The sequence below is a fragment of the Sphaerodactylus townsendi genome, linkage group LG06, assembly GCF_021028975.2.
Source record: "Sphaerodactylus townsendi isolate TG3544 linkage group LG06, MPM_Stown_v2.3, whole genome shotgun sequence".
In the NCBI taxonomy this organism is placed as follows: Eukaryota; Metazoa; Chordata; class Lepidosauria; order Squamata; family Sphaerodactylidae; genus Sphaerodactylus; species Sphaerodactylus townsendi.
The window spans coordinates 91,521,904-91,537,520 of NC_059430.1; positions in this window are offsets into that span (position 1 = coordinate 91,521,904).

Below are 15,617 nucleotides of genomic sequence, written 5' to 3' on the forward strand. Positions count from 1 at the left end.
AAATAGTGCCCCCGGGCATTTGATCAGTGGCAAACAGAACCAAAATATTGGCCTTTGTCAATAAATTGCATACTTCCAGACAAGTTGCATATTTACCAAGGACAGATGTGCTCAGTTGCCTTCCCCTGCATCCCTTTTTTGTGACTTTCTAATGCTTTCTTGCCCTGATTTGGATATCCTAGGCTAGCCCAAATCTCATCAGATCTCAAAAGCTAAGCAGGTTTGGCCGTGGTTAGTATTTGGATGGGAGACACCAGGTCACTATAGGGAGGCACCAGTGTCAAACCACCTCTGAACATCTCTTGCCTTGAAAACCCTACAGGATCACTATAGCTTGGCTGCAACTTGGCGGCAAAAAAAAAGCTTTGCGTGGAAGATAATTGAAACTTCTAAAGTCTTTTTAAATCCCAGACCAATGGGAAGATTACTGGGAAATTTCCTTCCAAGTCAGAATCCCTCTGAATGCAAAACCTGTGCTCTTGCACAGATAATTCCCAACTTGCTTTTGTGGCAAAAAAGAAGAAATCAAATATTTCAGTGTCCCAGCCACCTGACACATGGCTAACCAGGCAGAGAACCCATGCCCCACAGTGGGCTAGATTTTATCAGGTACACTGATGCCTCACTGAGAATTGCTCTTTGTGATAAGAAATAAGGTGCCTACATTTCAGGGTAAGAGACATGTGGGTATTTATTAATGAGTCTGCTCCATTCATGTGTAAGACAAGAGATGTCATTTACTCTTCATATAAAAAGAAACACAAGGACGTTGATGGAACTGCACAGATAAATAAATGCAACCAGAAACAAAGGGCAATCACAAATGGAGTGCAGGGGGGAAAATTCACATGAACTGACTAGCACTCTGACTGAGCAAGCTGACCTGTGCTCTGATTGAGCAGACCAGATGACAAACAGAGAGGAGGAGGTATCTGTCTGAGAGGGCAAAGACTGAACACTTTTAGATTTGGATTCCTGCATGTTAACATCAAGTCCCTTAACTGTGTGTGTGGAAAACCTACCCTGAGAAGAGGTCAGTCAAAGAGTAAAACTGACCTGAAATATATATTGTGTATCAGTTTATGCTGAGAGCAAAAAATACAGAGACAACAGAACTGGAAGTTTATTTAGTGGTCAAGGCTGCAGTGGAAGTGTAAAGAGAGACTTTCCATAATTCCAATAAATAAAGGGTGAAGGGCAGAGCCGTAGCGAGGGGGAACTGTGCCCGGGGCATGTGTGTGCCCTGTGCCCCCACCACGCCCGGAACATCCCCGCCATGCCATGCCATGCCCCCGCACTGGTGCACGGCCGGTGCAAGTTGCCCCCTCCCGTCCCCTGGGCGCTACGCCACTGGTGAAGGGAATATATCTTCTGGAAGATAAAAGAATTCCTATGCTAGTTAGACAGGGAATTATACTCAGAGGAGGATTCCCTGACTAGTGTGCTAGTGATTTGCTTAAGTTATCCCATGAGGGAGATATCTGAAAAGTGGTTGTCTAACAGTGGCAAGGCTGCGTGTGTGCTGAGGAAGGGTACTAGCATGTTAGAACCCAGAGTCTTTTAAATCCATAAGTCAGTAATCTCTAAGAGTAACTCATGACAAAACTGTGTCTTCATAAGAAATATAACATTAAAGAAACTGAGAAACCTAGAAAGCTTGATAAAATCCTGTATCTGTGACAGGAACCACAGATTACATATAGTTTACTCCTGCCTGATCTTTATCTATTGAAATATCCCCTAATTCCACCTTGTTTGTTCAATAAATTTTATTTTTCTGTGTTGAATTTGCTTCAGTTCACTAGTACCTTAAAAAGCAGGTTTGTTTTAGACAAAAAGTCTCTCTTCTCCTTTCTGGAATTCCTTGGGCTGAGCAAATTAGCTAAAAACCCTCACACAGCTACCTGAAAAGCAGCTCAGTCTCAAGGAAGGTGGGGAAACTTGCGTTCACAGACCGAGAAAGGTGTCGGGATGTGACAAGGACAAATCCTTTCCCCCCACTTCCTTCAGGCACCTGCCAGCTCTCTACAGCTTCAATAGCTTTTCTCCACAGACTACATTGTTTTTCCTTTCAAAACTCAGTTGCTTTCAAAACACAGGAAACATCAAAGTAAGCCTTCTGTTTCCCTCATCCCTGCAGATCATTTCTCAGGAGCACAAAAACAATGTAATCAGGGTGCCTGAACCTTAGGAATGCCTGAGGGAGGCTGAGCTTTCACATTATACCTCGCCTTGTGTGGGGAAACTAGTGACACCATCGAGGGAGGCATCAAGGAAAAGGAGAGATGGATGGTGACTAAACAACAGCAAGGGAAACCCATGGAATAACTAATATAATGACTTATGTCACAACTACCTCTGTCAAGAGACAGTGGGAAGAAGTACTTTGAGAATTAAGATAATGATGGACTTCTGAATGGAGCAACTTCAAAAATTGATAACCTATCCTAATTTAACATCCTTTATAATGAGCATAGGGCTGAGGTTAGAGGACTGTAGGTTTCCATTATTTCTTTTCATCGTACCTCAGCATGATGCTTGTACAGACTATGTGGACTATGTGGGGTTACTGTATTCACTCTCCTGACCCTTTGTGGCCTCAGCCTCTCTCCTTTAACACCCTCATGTTGTTATTTTGTGTCTGGAAGCAGAGTCTAATTTTACCTGCCATTTCAGAAGCCAAAATAACCCATTCTGCTATGAGCCATCAGCACTGTAGTTACCTCTGCCACAGGTGACCTGGTATGAAGTGGCCATCACAGAACCTGACAGGCAAGCCAATACTTCTCAAGCCTGAAATAAATTTCCACTGTTTTATACTTCTTCTACAGAGATCAAATTGTTTTTCTTCCTAGAACTCCTAGGAGAAGGTCTGGAGCTATGTGCCTGAGGCAACTTTTGTTAGATAAAGGAATTAGGCTCTGCTGAATATCTATTGAATTCATGTCCCTCCAACACAGCAGAGCATGGTTCTGCCACATGTGCTTCTGCTTTGTCACTTGACTGTTCGTAGGATTTGTCCCAGAACTGGAGCTGTCATGCAATCTTTTCAAAACTTCACTCACCCAACCTGGAGTGTTTTGGGGCATTCCTGTCCAGCCCGGCAACTGTGGGGAAGTCTAATTTGTTCAAGTCATCTGTTTAGGGAATCCAGGGATTGTAGGAGTTTTTGCTGCGTGTGTTGTGTTGTGTTCTATGAATTATTAAGCACACACTGCTCCTATATGACAGATGTTGTGGAGTTCTGCTTGAATGGAAGCTCAATGTGTACACTGATTCCACCGAGAAAACATAGTTGTCGTGGATGAGGGACAGATGGCACTTATTCCGTGAGAGTTATGGATCTGGACAACATGGGTTGGAGTACCAAAGACTGGCAGAGGATGGGAACTGATTTACTCCACTGGACACAGAATGCTTTTACAACACAAAGAGAAAACATGCCATCTGTTTGATGTGTCAACACCTCATGATTGGAAGGACCATATTCTAGTGGGTTTGAACCCCAGAACCTGCACCAGATTGGCTAATCTCCTATAAGCCAGTGTGGGAGGTGGTCTGAAAAGGAGCTGTCCTTTATGTGTGAGAGAAAGGTGGAGCAGGAAGATGAGGGTATAATGAAGTAAGAGCAATCAGAAGGGCAAGAGTGAGGAAGAAAGTTGCTTGTTGCTTGCAAGCATGTGCGGCAAGGTGGGCAAACTATGCATTCAGCAGTCAGTCTCCCATCAATGCTGGAACAGATGTTCAAGTACTGTGGTCACTTAGCCAGAAATCTTTCTTTCATGTTCTTTTGTTTATCTATCAGTACCTAACGCAATCTTGTGGTTACTCAACAAGTTTGTGCCTTGTAGTAATAACATTGTTTAGCTTAGGACCCTTGCATGAATTCTTTTCCCATGGCCAAGACTTCTTGCCAATGCTACTGTAAGATTACTCTTTGGGTATTGGTCCTCTGGGTACCACCTGGTAGAAGGGGCAAATTAACAAAGCAGAGGTGGTGGCAAGCTACCAGAGATGGATTCCAATTTTCCATCTAACAGGAATTGGAGATGGCACTTTTCTGTCCCCACATCCTAATTGGACTGCATGCCAGAAAGTGGATTTCACCAGGAAGTCTGAGGAGAAACCATCAAGCCTCTACCATAGTTTTTGAGGGGCTCTAATGTGAACATTGTGCAGAATCTGAGTTGTAACAGCCCCTTCTTCATGAAAGGCCTCAAGGGACACTGCAGTCATCAAGTGATAAGTGTGCAGGTAGGTAGGAAGGAATAATAATATAGCCAGATCCCCTGTGATGTTCATGTAAATCTTCCGTTTTTGTTTTAAATACATACTTAGAGCAACATTTTAAAAATACAGCATATGTGCTATCCAACTCTAAGGGAGGGTTTTCTTCTGCATGATCATTCCTTGAGCTGCATTTATGAATGGGTCATTTAAATTAAGCCTCATAGACAAAACTTCCAACATACTGTACTTTTCACTGGAGGCATTTCTCACATTCAAACATGTACTGCTTTCACACACCTTTGATGCACTATAATGATTATTTGCAATTGAATTCTCCTATGTTATCCAGGAAAATCCAGGTGCAAATGATTGCCATAATGCAGCAAGAGTGCATTATCCAATGATGCATGTTATGCATGAGTGCAGAAGATGTTTTTGAGAAGGGGTTAGAGTTTTCTCCAAGGTTTTCTCTGTTGTACAAGTTTTCTACTTTAGGGGAGCACTCAAAAATGCTGTCTGAAATGGCACAGTCCATTCTATCACCTCAGGAGTCTTACAGCGTACTGCAAATGTAGATCTGGTCTATGCAAATGTAAGGGAGCCCTTTATGTTCTTGCATTTTACCTGGCTGGGAAGAGACAGAAATGTAAATGAATAAGTGAGCAAGTGCCCTGGTGTTAATATTTTTAATGCAGTGTGTGTGTTTGTGTGTGTGTGTGTGTGTGTGTGTGTGAGAGAGAGAGAGACAGACAGACAGACAGACAGACAGACAGATCGATAAGATCTAGATGAAGAAACAGTCTGCAGATCCCCCACAGACATTCCTTTTCAGACAGAACTCCAGTCATGCAAAATCAGGAAGTACCACTGTTTTCTCTTCCCCCTCCCTCCGCTAACGATCCCTGCAACATGTGAAGCCATTCTTTTTCTCTCCTTGATATGTAACATTGGGAAACACTAGTCAAGATGTGCACTGCTTGTACATAATTGACCTATTGAACACACACAGTTGACTGGAGAAGAAAACCCTAAAGGAACAGTACATCATGATCTCTGACCCTACCGCCCTCACCTCCAAACACCTCCTGATTGGAAGGACCACCTTCTAGTGTCCACAATCAATACATCCTACAAAAAATTAAACCTTTGTTAGTTCAGACCTGGACTGAAATAAAAAAATGAAACATTGTGAAATGTAGTAAAATAATAACAGTAGAAGGACTTGGTAGCCATAGCGACACAAAATCGAAATATTAGTCAATACTTGGATGCTGTTATGGAAAGAAGGAGGGGGCGTCCACAGACAATAACTGACTGATGGGACAACAGTGATTCATCTTCCCCCCAGCTGCTGCTTCTGCCCTACATTAATTCTGCTTACTGGTTGTAAGTAGGAGGCAGATCACAAAGCAGTCCATCTCTGTACCGTTTTTCATCTGCTCTGAACTGTGTATATTTCATTCACATCCCTCTTTTATTCATCATTTCACAAAAAAGAGCCTTTAGAGAAAGTCTTTCTGCAACCATCCCTATTTTGCTGACCTTTTGTGCCTCAGAACTGTCCTAGAGGGTAAACCTGAATAGGGTGGAAAAACCGAATAGGATGGACAAACCTGAATAGGGTGGAAAAACTGAATAGGGTGGAAAACCAACTTTGATGGGGCCACAAAAGGCCCCCAAAATGAGGATGGCCTGTGTCCCTTCCTTGATGAATTTTGCAGCCAGTTTGGTTAATAGAGGAAAAGGGGAGAAATGAAGAACAGAGTTCCTCTCTGAACAAACTGGAATACATCTCCAGCTGATAAAGGGTCAGAAAACATGAACCAGAAAACAGAAGTCTTGACAACAGGGATGGAGCGAGGGGAAAACGCGCCTGGTGCACTGGTGCACCCTCAGCCTCCGCCCTGCCTGCCCCCGCCATGCCCCCGGAACGCCCTCGCCACACCCCCGCAGGGGCGTGCGCCCGGTGCGTCGCCCCCCTTGGAGCTATGCCTCTCCTTAACATTGTTCTCAGTATTGAATAAATCCACTGTAGGGAAACCCCATAACATAAAAATGGGTTATGTGTACTCATCTGAGCAAAGTATTCTTTGCTCAGAATGTCTGCCTGTGAGTTATGTATTCCAGAAGGGCATATAGCTCTGAGGGAAGTCTAATGGTCCAAAGGCCAGTGCCACAATTCCACAGCCTCTGCATTCGGATAATTTGACCCTGTGCCCCCTACATTGTCAGTTTGGGTGCCTTTTCCTATTCTTCCTAAAATTTGGGAACTACATTCTAATTAGTTGGGAGACAGTTACAGGTGAGATACCGTTTGAAACCAACATAAATGCCACTGTCATGATCAGCCCATGTTTGATCCTGCCAGGTTTCCTGCCCTGGATGTTTCTCTCCTCATTCCTCCTCTCCCTAACTTGCCATGGTTGTATTTTCTCACCCTTTGTACTTTGCTTCCTGACCAGTGCCTTATCAGCTCATTAGACACCTGCTGTTGTAGTGTTGTCAGGAGTATGGAATGTAGGTTGTTTTGACCCTGAGGGAGACTGCATGGGACTGGAGGGGTTCTATTCCCCCCTTGGTAGTCAGGGGCGGTGTTGTTAGGTGATGTAGGGTGTGATGTGGGGTATAATGGAGGGTACTTTGCTGGTTATGCTTAGTTCTGGCAATAGAAATCTAAATGCTTATTCCTGATGCTGTTTCATAATGAAGAAATAATCTGAAGACAAGCCTCTCTTTATTGAACAGTTCAGGGGCGTGACAGTCACTCAAATACAATTATAATATTTAAGGAGTCTCCTTGTTTTAATGTCCATGAACAAAACAAATCAAGCCTGCATCAAATATATGTGCCCCTATATACCAGCCATATGATTTCTCATTGGGAAATTATTTCATCCCAGCTTCAGTCTGCGAGGAGAAACAAACTTGGAAAAAATCAAGCTGCTACCTCACTTTCACATTCAGGAAAAAAATGATTACCGTAATTAATAGTAAAATTTCATCAAAGGAAAGATTGGTGTCACGCTAAGAAGCACAAACACAAAACCACGCAGCAATATGTGGCTTCAGACTGGGAGAAAGTTTCTCTTTTAAAAAAGAAGCCTTCCGAATTCTTTCACAGAACTAACTGTTCTCAGTCCACCCCCCTTAACACAATTCAAGCCTGTAGCTACAAGGAGCAAATGAGGACAGACCCCTTAGAAATTCACCCAGCCCTCTTCTCTCTCTAAATTTCTGACTTGGTAAAAAGTCCTGTATCTTTTCCTTAGGCTAAAAGAAACCATGCCAACATTTTATTTTGCAAAAAACTAGGGAAGGAGAGGTTGGTTAATCCCCTACTGATTACACTTATTTTCACATGCTCTGTAGTTCAGAAGCTCAGCCATACAGGCCAGCCAAACACTTCAAATCAGAAGAAATGGACCCTGAACACAAGAAGACAGCGAGTCATTAGCAGGGGGCTTCAGTGAGAACAGCCATTCTGAGGAAACCCACACACAAGACTGACTTCTCTCCAACTGCCCCATTACGATCTCTAACTGAGCCACAATCATTGCACAACTGTACTAACGTGAGAGAAAAAGAGAAGGGTAGGTGATAGAAGGCCTCTTGATTAATTCTGAACTGTGCCTATAATGGAGGGAGTGGTGAAATCACCTTAACCAGAGACTCATGAGCTATGCAGTTCAATTAGTTAAGGGAAGACAAGGTTCTATAGACAGCAAGCTTATTCACTGATAACCCAGCATTACTTTTCTTTGTCAAGGGCTACTTGATGAATAGTGGACAGCATTTAGCTCGACTGGCCAGAAAATCAGCATTTTAAGATGTGGTTTCTCTTCTCAGACTAGAAAATCAGACACATGAGAAAAGAAATGAAGCCTAGGTAAAGTTAATCTTTGTCCTCACCTGGGGATTCTTGATTACTCCAACAGCATCTGAACGGCTCTGTTCCAGAAAGCAGCTAGACATGACCAGACCCAACCTCAAACTTCCTTAATTTCCACAGTCCCCCTGGGGCCCCTTTGTTTTTTTTGGCTGAAAAGGATTCTCCACTTGCAGCCCTGGATGGATTTATAGTGGGTTTGACAGCCATTTCTTAAAAATATACTTTCCTCTGTTGTCTCTACTCCATCATAGATAACGTTCCTAAAATAAATGTCATACCACAACATTCTCTCCTGCTGAGTCACTTTGGTTCACATTTCCTTATATATGCTACTGAATCATACTAATTAACTAATGACAGGTGCCTGCATGTTAAAGCAAGCCCAGCAGGAAATAGGAATATAATCACTACAGTTGTCTCCTGAAGGTATCCCACATTTATTTCTTTTTGACTGTAAACTTCTGTGTCTGAGGGAAATGCCGAAGGCTACCTTGCCAGTCAAGCAGCTCTAGGAATGTTCCTTCAACTGCTTGCTGCTGACGTTGGCTAGCCTCACCTATCTGAGAGGTCTGAAATCTCAGTGAAGTGATGGTTCTGCATTGCTGCTCATTCAAGTGAAGAGGGAGAGGTGGGAATTCTCTTAAGCACCAAATGGGGATTGGATTATGTGCTGTGCATAATGACAAGCAGGTATTTAACAAACGAAGTACCCCTTTCCCAATTCCAGAAGAGGCCAGAGATGACTGGAAATCCATTCCTATTTGCCTAGTGTCCTCATTGGGGTCAGCTACCCCAATATCAGTGGATTTTGTGGGATTCAACTATGGGGAAGCAGCAATGATTTCCTGCTCCTTTTCTATCTAGGAAATAAGTGTGCCACCTCTCCAGAGACTTGCTCAAGGCAGCTATGTGTGAAATTGACCTACAGGTTGCCAGGATAATTTGACTCTTGGCTATTCCCCCCACACAGGAAAGGAGCAACTCTGGTAAAAGAGCCTCAGTGGAAACTTTCTGTAGCCACTTGGCAATCTAGCAGAGGAGGACGTTCGTGTTCCTCTTCCCAAGAGTGAAAATAGGTCAAAATGGAATTTGTTACCAACGGCCATGGGAAAATGGGCATTTGTGAGTGAAATAGTTTGATTCCAAAGAAGATTCTGCTGAGAATCCTGGTTGGCAGGAGCTGATGCAAAAATCTGAGCAGAAATTTCTATTCAAACAAGTATTTTCCAATGAACAGCTCACTTGGCTCAATATATGCTGAGTTTCCTGTTTACTTAATTCTTTTTCTGTATTTTGTGTTGATTGTATTTGATTGGATGCTACCCTGTTGTTGTGTTATAGTCAATATGAGAAGGACATGAAGAAACTACTAGCCTGTACAAATTGAAGCTTAAATGGCAAGTTGCATTTTGTTCCTTGATCATTTTAAAATACATTTTTTCCTGTAGGCAGGAAGGGGAGAATAGCAAGGAAGGGGGGTGGGCAGAGAAAAAGTGTTTTTAACCCATTCCTCCTCTGTCTTTATCCACTGGGAAAACTTCCCACCAAGCTGCTGATATTCCCTTGGGGCGGGAGTGGGGATATTTCCCAGCAGGGGAATAAAAATACCCTTTTAAATCAGAAAATGGTGGGGATTAGAGGGTTGAAGAGCCCTTCTCCCTTTGTATCATTTTCCTCGAAAAAGCAGCCCTGATGGTTGTTGCATTTGGAGAATGAATAAATTAAAATCATCCTACGCGAAAAACATAGCATGGAAGCTTTTCTTACCCAAATGGCATGGAAATCACTAGGTTGTGCAGATGAACAATCAGCATCCAGACCTCATTCACCACACTTTTGATTATGTGCCTGACTTTACCATAAGCACATAGCAGTGCATTTTAAGTGCATAACCACAGCTTTGGGTCTGTGACTAAATCAGAGAATGGCCTACTGCCCTCTCCTATTTCTCTCTTCTGTCCTTCTGTTGTCAAACTGTGGATTGGAAGCTCCCAAGGAAACTTCCAAGGGTCTGCCTCAAGTGAGTGAGCTATTTTCACTGGAAAGAGTCATTCAGGTCAAAAGAGCTAAATATGTTAAATTACCAATGTGGTAGAGACACAATGGTGGAAACTTCAGAGATCGTGTTTCTGCTAAGGAAATGCTGAGTTTTCTTTTGCACGTGTAATAAGCTCTTGTCATCTGTCCTGGGCCCAGTTCTATCGAATACTTTTATCAATGACATGGATTATGGAATAGAGGGCATGCTAATCAAATTTACAGGTGACACCAAATTAAGAAGGGTAGCTAATACCCCTGAGGACAGGTTCTTAATTCAAAATGACCTGGACAGAATTTCAACAGAGATAAATGGAAGGAAGGCAGAAAAAAAATGAAATGCACAGATATAGATGGGTGACACCTGGCTTGACAAGGGATCTGGAAATCTTAGTAGACCACATCTGAACATGAGTCAGCAGTTCTGGGCTGCATCAATATGAGTATAGTGTCTAGAAAATTGAGAGATGTTATAGTACCTTTCTATTCTGCATTAATCAGACCTCACCTGGAATGCTGCATCCAGTTCTGGGCACTATTCAAGAAGGTTATTGACGTGCTGGAATGAATCCAGAGGAGGGCGACCAAAATGGTAAAAGGTCTGGAATCCATGCCCTATGAGGAGAGACTTAGGGAGCTGGGTATGTTTACTCTGGAGAAGAGGAGGTTAAAGGGTGACACATTTAAATATGTTTAAATATCTGAAGAGATGCCATGTTGAAGAGGGAGCAAGCTTGCTTTCTGCTGCTCCAGAGACTAGGACAAGGAGCAATGGATTCTAGGTACAGGAAATGAGATTCCACCAAAACATTAGGAAGAACTTCTTGACAGTCAGGGCGATTTGACAGTGGAATACACTGCCTAGGAGTGTGGTGGACTCTCCGTCTTTGAAGGTTTTTAATCAGAGAGTAGATGGCCAGCTGTCATGAGTTTTTTGATTATGTATTCCTGCATGGCAGGGGGTTGGACTTGATGCCCTTGTGGTCTCTTTCTATGATTTCTGCCTTATCTTTTTGGGCTGGAAGCCATTTTTCTCCCAGTTGGACCATACTTGTTGTTTTTTGGAGGGGGGAAAGGTGTTCTTCCAGTTTTTCAACGAAGGACAGAGTTCCTCCCTCAAGCAGTTTCCCCTCCTTCTAACAGTACCTTTAGTGACTTTTTTGCCTATTTTTATGGAAAACCTACTGCACAGTCAACTATTTGTATGTATGAATTTGAATCCACCTTAAACTAGGAAGGTTGAGAACTACCAGGGAAACAGTTGACCCCCTACCTATCTGGCAAATAATCTGAGTGGAAATTCTTGTGACCTGTCTCAGTACTTCCTAGACAAGCTACCACCACCATCTCAATCGTACCTGTCATTTCTTCCTTAAATGTGGCAGTTTTACACCTCTCCCTCTGTCCATTGCCATAGCTTCATATCTTCTTTCATTATGGCTTGTTTTATTGTTTCAGCCAATTACATGTCATATGGCTGCTGAATTTGGGTCTTGTGGCCTCATTATAGGAAATCCTTTAAAAGACAGAATTCAGCTTGTGCAGCAGGTTCTGACCACTCGGCATGTGATATCACACATGACATCAAAGTGGTACTACCATACTGTTGAAAGCACAGAGCAAAACCTTTTGAATGTTCAGGTAGAAAATATGGCTCTTCTTTGAAATATCACAACCATCTGATCTCAACAGGAAACAGACCTCCCTTGATGGGGATTACCTATCATGGGACCTCCCTCTTGAGATTCCCTAGAGCTGCTCCATTGGTATTTTTTTGGATAGTCAGCAAAAAGGTTTGTCTTCTAGCAGGTGTATGTGGCTGAGAGACACTAGAGTTAGATGTTGCCTCCTTGTTTTATGACATATATTGTGTATTTCTTATCTTTGTTTGCATTATGTCAAGATCCCAAGGACCTTTTTTATGTCATGATCCCAAGGACCATTTTTCTGGCAGAAAAATGGGATAGACATTTGATCAACAAACAAGCAAGCCAGCCAGCCAGTCAGTGACATCCCCCTCGCCCCAAACAGCACATCTGAAAATAAAATGTCTCAGGCTGAGGTCGTTTAATTAGATTTATTGGAGGAAAACCATTCTCACCATCCCTTAAATTACTGTTATGATAGAAATCTTGATATGTATACATGATTGTCAAGGCAGATAATAATTTGCAACAGAGCCCCATTAGCAATTTGCAGCATCGCAAACTCCTTACGCAGAGTATACTTTTTGCAGAGTCTTGATACATGCACTGAGTAAATACACACAATTTCTCTTCTCCTGGAACAAAAACAGTGTCATGAAATTGAACCATTCAGAAGACATAAATATTAGGCACACCGACATTCCTGAATTAAATTTGTAAGTTTTTTTTGTAGTAAAACATGCTTGCATCCATGTTTTAGTTGGAAAAAAATTAAAGAGATGCTTTGCAGTAAGTGCTATTTGAAGAATCGGTCCAGGTTTTCTCCAAGTAAACTGAGGTTTCAAAATTCCCCAACACAGTATGTATTAATACTATAATTTCAATGCTGATTCCCAGTTAGACACAAAGGTCCCAATCCAGTCTCAGGAAAGCAGTCATGCATAATGAAGGGTAGCTTTGGATGCATGTGTGCATCTCTTTAAAAAGCACCCAGCCAGTTTTGAGGGGTGCTCATGTAACCATTCTGCTGGCAGCAATGTGTGCAGCAGGTTTCATCTGTGGATCAGGGCAAATGGCCACGATTCAACACAACCAATAGACTTAAATGTGCTTACCTCTGATTCAGCTGTGGCCAGAAATTATGCACCCTGTGTATGATCCAGCCAAAGTTAACTCCCATTGATTTCAATAGGAAATATTATTCTTGAGTCTTTCCTACTGAAAACAGTGGCACTTGCAAAGGCTTAATTTTGGTTGGATTGTGCGCATTAAGAAGTCTCTTAACTCAGGGTGTGTGCTCTTCAAGAGCTGCAGGGGCTGATTCAGAAGGAAAGTGTGGTAGATAGTAATCTGTGTGCTGTTGTTAAAAGGCTGAATGAATTACTTCTCCCTCCAGGAAGCTTATTAGCATGACTAAGAAAAATACATCAGTAAAAATAATACCTGAATCAATGGGGATATCACATTACTTGAATGCTTTGAATAGGTAATAGCAGTGTTTGTGAAAGTAAAAATATCTGAAAGAAGTTAGAAGGGAAGGCTTTGCAAATCCCAGACAGTCACACTCAGTCCCCCTTGGGAGGCATGTACTTATAAATTTCAACCAGCTGAAAATCTATCTGCTATCATGACCCCAGTCCTGACCCTGGGATACTAAACATCTATGAAAGGAAGATGTTTAGCATAAGAATCTCAGAATCCTGCAGAAATGATAATCCCCAGGGTTTTCTGCAGGAAGTCATGAAACTAGTTTGAAACTAGTTTAACAGTCTCATCCAGGGGGTGGAGAATCTATGTATTTTTGGGAGCAGCAGGGTGGCTGCACCAGCAGATTTGCCTTCCCCAGGGCACTTACCCCAATGAAGGGGTGATTCTGCTGGCATTCAGTGCCCCCCCTTCCAGAGTGCAGGAACATGGCGCAGGATGCTGCATCTGCATCCTAGGGTTGCTGCTGCTGGAGCAGTTGGGGCTGTCTGGAAGCACGGCTTGGGGATAAGCTGACTGTAGTTGGCTCCCTCCTGGCTGTTTGCCACTGTAATTTTAGACTTAAGCCACTGAAAATGCTGTTTTCAGAATGCATGAAACAATGTAGTTGCTATTGCTTACATCAGTGGTTTCCAACTTGGGGTATGTGGAGAGCATTTGGGGGTATGCAAAATTTTTTACATAATAGAGAGAAAAAGTGCACGCATGTGCCCTGCAAAAGGCAACCCTCTGCCAAGGTTCTTTAAGCTGTGCAAGGAAACTCTCAGCCCCCACTCCACAGCTTTTTGATCAGTGCAGGAGGGCGCGGGATCAGTTGGGTGCTGTCACCCAACAGGGAGTGGCAGGAAATGAGGCGTGGCATCAGTGGTGGGTGTCGAGGGTGTCTGCAAGATTAGCGAGCTGGGCACCACACTGTGGAGGCACCTGATGAAGCCCCTGTGTGAGGTAGGGTATGTTTTCAGATTTCTTTTTGGGTGGGTGGTGTGAGGCATAGAACTTTTGGCAGTATGGGAGGGTGTCAGGCAGGGGGGGGCGCAATGGGTCCCCCTGGGTTTCAGTGGAGACTGGGTGCCATTGTCCAGCCTCTCCATCAGCAACAAGTGAGCGACATGCATGTTCCTTTAGCACTGACTAAGAACTGCACCAAGGGAACCTAAAGGGAAGCTCAGCTTGAAGCTGAATGGAGAGGCCCGACTTCAGTGCCTACCACGTGGGAGGCTGTCGGGTGAGGGATGGTTGGCAGAATCTTTCTTTCTTTCCCTGTTTCTCTCTACTTCCTCTCCATTTGTCTCTTTCTGCCTCCCTATTTTTCCCTTTCCTCTCTCTTTTTCAAAACAGCTCAGGTACTCAGGAGCCGGCCTGCAGGGATGTGTGTTTGTGGGAGCTCTGCGGTGGGGGAACCCCACCCTCCCAGGCTCCCTGCAGGCTGGTTTGACTTCTGCCCTCCCCAGGGCCTGGGGAGAGCAGGAGCCAGCCTGCAGGGATGCGGGGGGGGGGGGGGGGGCTTGCTTTCAAAAGCCGGCCTGCACAGAGACGGACAGCGGGGCTCGTGGGCAGGGAAGGAGTTGTCTCCGGGTGCCATTTCCCCCGATACGCCTCTGCTGTCAGCCTAACCTATTTTGCAGTGTTGTTGTGAGGATAAAATGAAGAGAAGAACAATTTAAGCTGCTTTGGGTCCCCACTGAAGGACATTAAGTCATGGTATAAGTAAGTCTGTAAATGATCCACATAGCCTGTTCCATTAGCATTTAGCATGTTCATTAACATTTTAAAACATCAACTCAACTGAGCGAACAGGAAACTAGCTTGTATATTGAGAGGAACAGAGAACTAGCAGTAGCAGTTTGTGCTAGTCTGTTTAAATTCTGTTATTGAGTATTCTGGGAAGTTGAAGTGGTTTCCCACTGGTTTTAGTAGCTCCATTTTCACTGTTTGGTTTGTGTCCATTTATTCTCTTGCATAGCAACAATTAAGACTGGCCAGTGTAAATGACAGGAAGTCACTGCAAACAGAGAACAAATTTGTTTTAAGATTAAGTTTAATGCTGTGAGAATTAAGTCGGCTGTGGCTTGCTTATTTATGAGACTGGACTGCTGGAAGCCCTCATGCATTCACCATGAAAGCTCTATATTTGCTGAGGAGTCTGGAGTATGTCCATGGGAGACGTGCAGTTGGGTCTCACCTGTTGGGTCCATTTGTTACACTGCACAAACTAAGCATATTCTTGAATCTGTCCAATTCGTTTCTATTGCTCTGAGTAATGGGAGAAGAGCAGCCACGAGGCACAACTTTCTTACAAAGCCCAGATCAGAGACTGACTGTTTGCCATT